This window comes from Jaculus jaculus, chromosome 7 (assembly GCF_020740685.1).
Source record: "Jaculus jaculus isolate mJacJac1 chromosome 7, mJacJac1.mat.Y.cur, whole genome shotgun sequence".
Classification (NCBI taxonomy): Eukaryota; Metazoa; Chordata; class Mammalia; order Rodentia; family Dipodidae; genus Jaculus; species Jaculus jaculus.
This window is the reverse complement of record NC_059108.1, coordinates 70,663,643-70,671,888: the sequence shown is the minus strand read 5'-3', so window position 1 is coordinate 70,671,888 and position 8,246 is coordinate 70,663,643. Positions and strand designations below refer to the sequence as shown.

The 8,246-nt window shown below is 43.5% G+C and overlaps 3 pseudogenes; 1 reads left to right on the top strand and 2 right to left on the bottom strand.

Moving 5' to 3' along the window:
* Positions 1-835: 835 nt before the first annotated feature.
* LOC123462310 lies at positions 836-1,286 on the bottom strand (annotated as a pseudogene).
* Positions 1,287-1,724: 438 nt separating this feature from the next.
* Positions 1,725-2,528, top strand: LOC123462228 (annotated as a pseudogene).
* A 2,473-nt stretch (positions 2,529-5,001) lies between these two features.
* Positions 5,002-5,604, bottom strand: LOC101610440 (annotated as a pseudogene).
* Positions 5,605-8,246: the final 2,642 nt, after the last annotated feature.

Genomic DNA, 8,246 nt, shown 5'->3' with positions numbered 1-8,246 from the left:
GAATTCAAGAACACATCAAAAGCATTATCTACCTGGATCAAGTAGGCATTTTCTCAGGAATGCAGGGATGGCTTAGCATATGGAAATCAGTCAACATAATACACCACATAAATAAACTTAACCATAAGAACCACATGACCATCTCAATTGCTGCAGAGAAAGTCTTTGACAAAATAAAACACCACTTTGAGATCAAAACACTAAAAAGAATAGGCATGAAGGATTTATATCTCAACACAATAAAGGCTATATATAAAGCTCCTAAAACCCAAATAATACTTAATGAGGAAAAACTCAAAGAGTTTCCACAGAGACTGGCAACAAGACAGGGGTGCCCACTCTCACCACTGCTCTTCAACATAGTACTAGAAGTACTAGCCTAAGCAATAAGACAAGAAAAAGAAATAAAAGGGATTCAAATTGAAAAGGAAACAGTCAAGTTAGCCCTATTTGCAGATGACATGATCATACATATATATAAGTGACCTGAAAGTCTTTATCTCAAAACTTCTAAAGGTGATAAATTCTTTGAGCAAAACAGCAGGATACAAAATTAATGCACAAAAATCATTAGCTTTTCTATATGCAAAGGACAAATGTACAGAGAAAGAAATCAGTGAAGCTGTCCCCTTTTCTTTTTCTTTCTTTTCTTTTTCTTTTTTTTTTTTTTTTTGCCTTTACAAGGTTTTTCTTTGTTTGACAGCAGGTATGGGTGGAGGGGACCACAAGCCTGCCCCCAAGTTCCGCTCAGCCATGAGGAGACCGGCAGTGCTGGTGGTCCTAGAGGACCAGCCAGAAGAGCTCAGCCAGCACCACTGTCTTGGAGACTTTGTGTTCATTTTGCCTTCAGATCCTTCTCAATAGGCTTCCCAATGTCCTTCCCCCAAAGCTTGAGGCCGATGGCTCTCTCAATTTTGCCCAAAACCTGGTTGTTCAGGATGGCTCTTCCACTCTCATAGTCTGCAATGACTTGTGGCTTTTCATTGATTTTTGTGGCCAGGTCCTTCTGTGTCAGGCCATTGCTCTGCCGTCCCTCTGAATCACTTTGCCCACCTCCACGGTCACCCTGTCATGGTGCAGCTCCTCTGTCTCTCGGTCCAGCTTGGCCGTGTTCTTGGTGATGGAATGCTGCTTGTTCTGACCAGCAGTTCATTTCTTGGATGTCTCCACATCTTCTCCTAGTCTCTGAGCTGCTAAGATGGCCTGTTTGGACTTGGCCTGCGCGGCCAAGGGCCCTTCTTGTGCAGCACCATCACGGTGTCCCAGACGCTCTCCGTCAGGGCGCATCAGGGCGGCTCTGGCAGCTGCTGGAGACCCCAGCTGTCCCCTTTTCATTACCAACCAAAAAATTAATAAATGCCTTAGAATAACATTAACCAAGGATATGAAAGATCTATATAATGACAACATTAAAAAAAAAAACTCAAGAAAGAAATCAAGGAGGACTTGAGAAGATGGAAAGACCTCCTATTCTCCTGGATAGGTAGAATTAATGTTGTGAAAATGACAATTCTACCAAAATGAAATACCAATAAAAATACCAGCATCGGACGTCCTGGCCCCGCCCGGATAGGTGGCTTGCCCCACCCTTGGACGGGCGCTGGCCGCCGGGCACTGCCCGGGGTTGGTAGCTCCCAGTCTACCGAGCCTCCCGCCCCTTCTCCCCGCCTTAAAAGCGGCCAGCCGGGGCCAGGCGGGCATGGAGCGCGCCGCTCGGAAGCGCCATGGAGTGGAGCGAGGCGCGCCTGCTGGATGCGCTCGCCTACCTGGAGGGCTCCTTCGGTTGCCTGTGCCTGGCCATGCTACCGCGGCTCGGCTGGCCCTACGGCCGCTACTCGGAGCCCTGGCCCGGGCCGCGGGTGCCGCCTGGCTGCTGCAGGAGCTGCCCTCGCTGGTCTGGCCTCTCCACGAGTGCGCGGACGTCTGCTGCGCGCCTGGGCTGCTGGCCCAACTGTGTCCTCCTGGCCATGTTCCTAGTCCACTACGTACAAAGGACATTGGTTTTCCCATTCCTGATTCGAGGAGGAAAGCCCACCCCACTGCTCTCCTTTGTGCTGGCATTTGCCTTCCGCAACTACAATGGCTACCTCCAAAGCAGGTATTTGAGTAATTTTGCCATGTATGCTGAAGACTGGGTGACACATCCCTGTTTCCTGACAGGTTTTGTCTTGTGGCTAATGGGCATGGTGATAAACATCCATTCAGATCATATCCTGCGGAATCTCAGAAAGCCCGGGGAGACTGCATACAAAATACCCAGGGGAGGTCTGTTTGAATATATATCTGCCGCCAACTATTTCGGAGAGATCACGAGTGGGGTGGCTTTGCACTGGCCAGCTGGTCCCTCCAGAGTGGGGCGTTCGCTTTTTTCACATTTTGTATTTTGGTCACCAGAGCGAAGCAACATCACCAGTGGTACCATGAGAAGTTTGAAGATTACCCAAAACTCAGAAAAATTTTAATTCCATTTCTGTATTAAGAGCCTTCTCGTGGCATTCCTCTAGACACATATAAAATCTTACCTCTCATTTCTCGCTGTTTCATTGTTTTGGGTTATGCTTTTGGGTTTTGCCCTAGTAAACGTGTTGGCTTGTACGATTGTACACTGGGCTCAGCTCAGCTGCAGACACGGGGTGTGCAACACCCCAGCTCAGGAGCCCCAAGCTCGTGGTGTCATAGCTAGTGACTTCTCTAGTTTTGAGTGTGCCTCTTTGGGCTGTGTGCAGGACAAGAACCTGCACATGCAGATTTTTAAAGGCACCTCAGAATCACACACTTCACCTTTCCTTTTTATATGCCTACAGTGTTCCCACAAAGTTAGCCATGTTGGGCTTCCCCATGGAAATAGCTTGCCAGTGGGGTATATGGGACATGGTTAGTGCCCATGGCCATGCCTAGAAAGCCAGATGTCTTGTCCCCATCCAAGGGAGTATGGACCTCACTCACTGTCTTTGGGGTTCTTCATGCTTCTGTTGTAGATAGAACTAGAATTTTCTAAGGTGCTTCTGAGTGCTGGGATTAAAGGCGTTTACCACCACACCTCTTTTTTGCTTTGTTTATTTCAAGGCAGGGTCTCACTCTAGCCCAGGCCTACCTGGAACTCACTCTGTAGTCCCAGGCTGGCCTTGAATTTACAGTGATCTTTCAACCTCTGCTTCCTGTGTGCTGGGATTAAAGGCTGTGTCACCACACCTGCTTTAAAACAGTATTTATTTGTCGGTGCACTCAAGGATCAGTCTGGCACCTGACTGCAATCCCAGCACTAGGGAAGTTGAGGCAGGAGGATCACACACTCAAGACCAAGCTAAGCTGTCTAGTGAAATCCATTATAAAAAAACAAAATGAATTTTAAAAAAAAGCAGTGCACTAACAGTACCTGAAGATGAGTTCAGTAATAAAATGCACTGCTTATCTAAATTCTGACGTTGAAGAGGGCTCTCCAGCCAGAAGGACCCTGAACTTGGAGGCCCTGTGACACTTAGATGAGGACCCTGCCCCCAGCACCACCCAGGACTGCTTCCGCCTTGGCCTGTGTGCTCCTGCCCCTTCTCAGCAGGGTCAGGTGAAGGCAGTGGGAATGTGTGGTGAGCCCCCCCGCCCCCGTAGGCACACCTGAAGGCATGAACTGAGACCGCACACTGTCCACCTTCCTGGGCCCTTCGCAACCTGGGCTTCCTCCACGAAGTAGCTTTTAGCAAAAAGCAGTGTTCTTGCAGAACTTGTCAAATGTACCTTTGTCCTTTTTCTGACCAAGTAATTGTTTGAAAACCTAAAGCAATAAGTCTCTTGAAAACTCAAAAATGGGGCCTAGTGTTGATGGTTCTGGGTACATACATTCTAGATTTCTGTGGCAGAAGTCACAGAAGACCCAGTAATAGTCACTGTGAATTTAACATATATTGGTGTGTGTGTGTTTCCCTCTCTCCTCCCCCTCCCTCCTCTTCTCCCCTCCTCCTCTCCCTCCCTCCCTTCCTCCCTTCTCTCCTCTTCCTCCTTCTCCCCTCCCTCCTTTCCTCCCTCCCTCTCTCCCTTCTTTCCTCTTCCTCTCCCCTTCCTCCTTTCCTTCCTTCCTTCCTCCTCTTCCCCTTCCTCCTTTCCTTCCTTTCTTCCTCCTCTCCCCTCCCTCCCTGTAAGCACTCCCTATCTAGAATGCAGCCCAGGGCTTTGCAGTTGCTAGACAAGTCCACCGCCACTGTGTCACACCCAGTCCTTAAAAGAACAACGTGTGTAAACATCTGGACTGGCCCTGGGTTCAGTGCCTGCTTCCCCAGACTTGGGCAGTGCTAAGCAAACCTGTTCTCTGACACTGTACTCCACTTCGTATGCTAAAACCTGTACTTAATCAATTATGTGAATTTTGATGATTAAGGAAATTAATAAAGTTTGAAGTCCAAAAAAAATACCAGCATCATTCTTCACAGAGATTGAAAAAATTATCTCAAAATTCATATGGAATGGCAGAAGACCTTGGATATCCAAACATACCCTCAGCAAAAAAGAAAAAAAACCCTATGGCAGTATTACCATACCCAATCTAAAGCTATATCACAAGGCTATAGTGACAAAAACAGCATGGTACTGGTGAAGGGTGCACAAATATTTCTTGTACTATTTCTAATCCATTATGTAGATTTAATATGTATAATTTTTTAAGGTTTGCAGCTGTTTATTTACAAGTATACATTTAACACAATCAAATAAACACTGATATATTGAAGCCTAGTTAATAGTAGTGTAACAGTATGTATCATTTTGATGATTACATTATTTTAAACAACAAAGTGCACTGAAAAATTAATGCCGATAAAATTCCTGCTCATAATATTAAGAAATATAATATATAAATTGAAAATATGATTGTTTAAAATTTGAAAATGGAAGTGAACTCACTTGGGTAGAGTCAGACATTAACATAATCTGGAAGGGAAGGAGCTCTGACCCAAACAGTGTCTTTCAGCTAACAGAAGAGAAGAGAAGCACGGCGGATGGCGAGGATGGGGCAGTCTGCCTCTTCAGGAATAGTGGATTTATTCCCAGCGTCCACGGCTATCACATCACTATGCACGAAGACTTCCCCTGTGAAGCTGCCCCATCCATCTTTTCTGCCTCCAAAATTATCCTTTTAAAAACATCAACAGCAGTCTGATTTTCTTTAGCAGAAGATTCCAAAAAAGCTGCGTTTCAAGATTCTGCCAAAGCTTTTCCTTCTTCATAACTGATCAACCTTTCCATATGCAGGTCTTCCTTATTTCCAACCAGCATAATAGGTATTTGTACTTTCCCCACCATGTCCAACAATTTGCCAAGGATAACCTTAATAACTTCAAAACTTTTGATTGATGTAACAGAATACACGAGGATATAACCATTAATATCTATGGAGTATGTCAGAAGAAAAATGGAATATTCATCCTGGCCAGCTGTGTCTACGAGTTGAAGATGATATTCTTGTCCATTTACTTTGATCAACTTTGTGAAAGTGTTTTCTATGGTTGGATAATAGGAATCAACAAATTGGCCTTCAACAAACTGAATCGTCAATGAAGACTTCCCCACAGACCAGTAGCTCAGGATGGCGATCTTCCGGGACGTGAACTGTGGCATCTCGACGCTCCCTGCTCAGCCCCGGCCTAACCACATCCACCGCAGCGGTGGCGGCTCCTGCTGCTGCGACGGGGAGCGGCATACAGAGCCGGGTGGCGGGAGGGCGCCGCTGCCTCTCACTCTCACTCTCACCCTCGCGCGCACTCTCGCTCTCCTAATATGTATAATTTTTAATGTGTAATTTTTTTATTTTTAAAGTTTTTATTAGCATTTTCCATGATCATTTAAAAAATCCCATGGTAATTCCCTCCCTCCTCACCCCCCACACGTTCCCTTTGAAATTCCATTCTCCATGATATTACCTCCCCATCACAATCATTGTACTTCCATATATATAATATTAACCTATTAAGTATCCTCCTCCCTTCCTTTCTCTTGCCTTTATGTCTCCTTTTTAACTTACTGGTCTCTGCTACTAAGTATTTTTATTCTCACGCAGAAGCCCAGTCATCTGTAGCTAGGATCCACATATGAGAGAGAACATGTGGCACTTGGCTTTCTGGGCCTGGGTTACCTCACTTAGTATAATACTTTCCAGGTCCATCCATTTTTCTGCAAATTTCATAACTTCATTTTTCTTTACTGCTGAGTAGAACTCCATTGTATAAATGTGCCACATCTTCATTATCCACTCATCAGTTGAGGGACATTTAGGCTGGTTCCATTTCCCAGCTATGATAAATTGAGCAGCAATAAACATGGTTGAGCACGTATTTCTAAGGAGATGAGATGAGTCCTTTGGATATATGCCTAGGAGTGCTATAGCTGGGTCATATGGTAGATCAATCTTTAGCTGTTTTAGGAACCTCCACCCTGATTTCCACAATGGCTGGACCAGATTGCATTCCCACCAGCAATGTAGAAGGGTTCCTGTTTTTCCACATCCCCGCCAACATTTATGATCATTTGTATTCCTGATGGTGGCCAATCTGACAGGAGTGAGATGGTATCTCAATGTAGTTTTAATCTGCATTTCCCTGATGGCTAGTGACGTGGAACATTTTTTTAGATGCTTATATGCCATTCGTATTTCTTCCTTTGAGAATGCTCTATTTAGCTCCATAGCCCATTTTTTGATTGACTTGTTTGATTCCTTATTATTTAACTTTTTGAGTTCTTTGTATATCCTGGATATTAATCCTCTATCAGATATATAGCTGGCAAAGATTTTTTCCCATTCTGTAGGTTGCCTCTTTGCTTTTTTCACTGTGTCCTTTGCAGAGCAAAACCTTTGTAATTTCATGAGGTCCCAGTGATTAATCTGTGGTTTTATTGCCTGAGCAATTGGGGTTGTATTCAGAAAGTCTTTGCCAAGACCAACATGTTGAAGGGTTTCCCCTACATTTTCCTCTAGCAGTTTCAGAGTTTCAGGTCTGATGTTAAGGTCTTTAATCCATTTGGACTTAATTCTTGTGCATGAAGAGAGAGAAGAATCTATTTTAATCCTTCTGCAGATATATATCCAGTTTTCCCAACACCATTTGCTGAAGAGGCTGTCTCTTCTCCAGTGAGTATTTTTGGCATTTTTATCAAATATTAGGTGGCTATAGCTACTTGGGATTACATGTGGGTCCTATATTCTGTTCCACTGATCTACATGTCTGTTTTTGTGCCAGTACCACACTGTTTTTGTTACCATGGCTCTGCAGTAGAGGTTAAAATCAGGTATGGTGATACCACCAGCCTCTTTTTTGTTGCTCAGTAATATTTTAGATATTCGAGGTTTTTTGTGATTCCAAATGAATTTTTGGATTGTTTTTTCTATTTCCATGAAGAAAGCCTTTGGAATTTTGATAGGGATTGCATTAAATGTGTAGATTGCTTTTGGTAAGATTGCCATTTTCACAATACTGATTCTTCCAATCCAGGAACAGGGGATGTTTTTCCACTTTCTAATGTCTTCTGCAATTTCTCGCTTGAGTGTTTTAAAGTTCTCATTGTAGAGATTCTTTACTTCCTTGGTTAGGTTTATTCAAAGGTACTTTATTTTTTTTGATGCAATTGTGAATGGGAGTGATTCTCTGATTTCATCCTCTGTGTGTTTGTTGTTAGCACATATGAAGGCTACTGATTTCTGTGTATTTCTTTTGTATCCTGCTACATTGCTGTAGGTTTTGATCAGCTCTAACAATTTGCTAGTAGAGTTTTTAGGGTCCTTTATATATAGAATCATGTCATCTGCAAATAATGATAACTTGATCTCTTCCTTTCCAATTTGTATTCCTTTTATGTGTGTCTCTTGCCTTATTGGTATGGCTAAGACTTCCAGAACTATATTAAATAAAAGTAGGGACAGTGGACACCCTTGTCTTGTTCCTGATTTTAGTGGAAAAGCTTCCAGTTTTTCCCTGTTTAGTAATATGTTGGCTGTAGGCTTGTCATAAATAGCCTTTATTATATTGAGATATGTTCCTTCTATTCCCAGACTCTGTAGAACTTTTATCATGAAGGGATGTTGGATTTTGTCAAATGCTTTCTCTGCGTCCAATGAGATGATCAAGTGATTTTTGTCCTTCAACCAGTTTATGTAATGTATTACATTTATAGATTTGCATATATTGAATTATCCCTGCATCTCTGGGATAAAGCCTACTTCGTCAGGGAGAATGATCTCTTATATATACTCTTGTATTCTGTTTGCC